Below are 339 nucleotides of genomic sequence, written 5' to 3'. Positions count from 1 at the left end.
GCAACACACAAGCGCTAGAAGGTAGGCATCGATTTCCACCTGCAAATGGAACTCTGGAGGTGCCATCGGACCGGCTGGGCTTGCGCAGCTCGGTTAACCGTATTCCAGACTGAGGATCCTGAAACCTTCAGTAAAGAGGTAAAGAGACTGCAAACTGGTGTCCTTGTTATTTACTGCGACCTGCACCACAACAGCACCACCATCTACCACTCTCTCACTGGACGCCCCTCGGCAGGGCCACGGACCGGGTCTAGCCACCGTGACAATCCCAGAACAGAGACTCAGAGGCCCGGTACCGGGTACCCCTCGGCCCTGCGGCGGTGGGGGCGCCGCAAATGC

Source organism: Ranitomeya variabilis, chromosome 3 (assembly GCF_051348905.1).
Source record: "Ranitomeya variabilis isolate aRanVar5 chromosome 3, aRanVar5.hap1, whole genome shotgun sequence".
Taxonomy (NCBI): Eukaryota; Metazoa; Chordata; class Amphibia; order Anura; family Dendrobatidae; genus Ranitomeya; species Ranitomeya variabilis.
The sequence above is the reverse complement of the archived record's forward strand: the minus strand, read 5'-3'. Positions refer to the sequence as shown.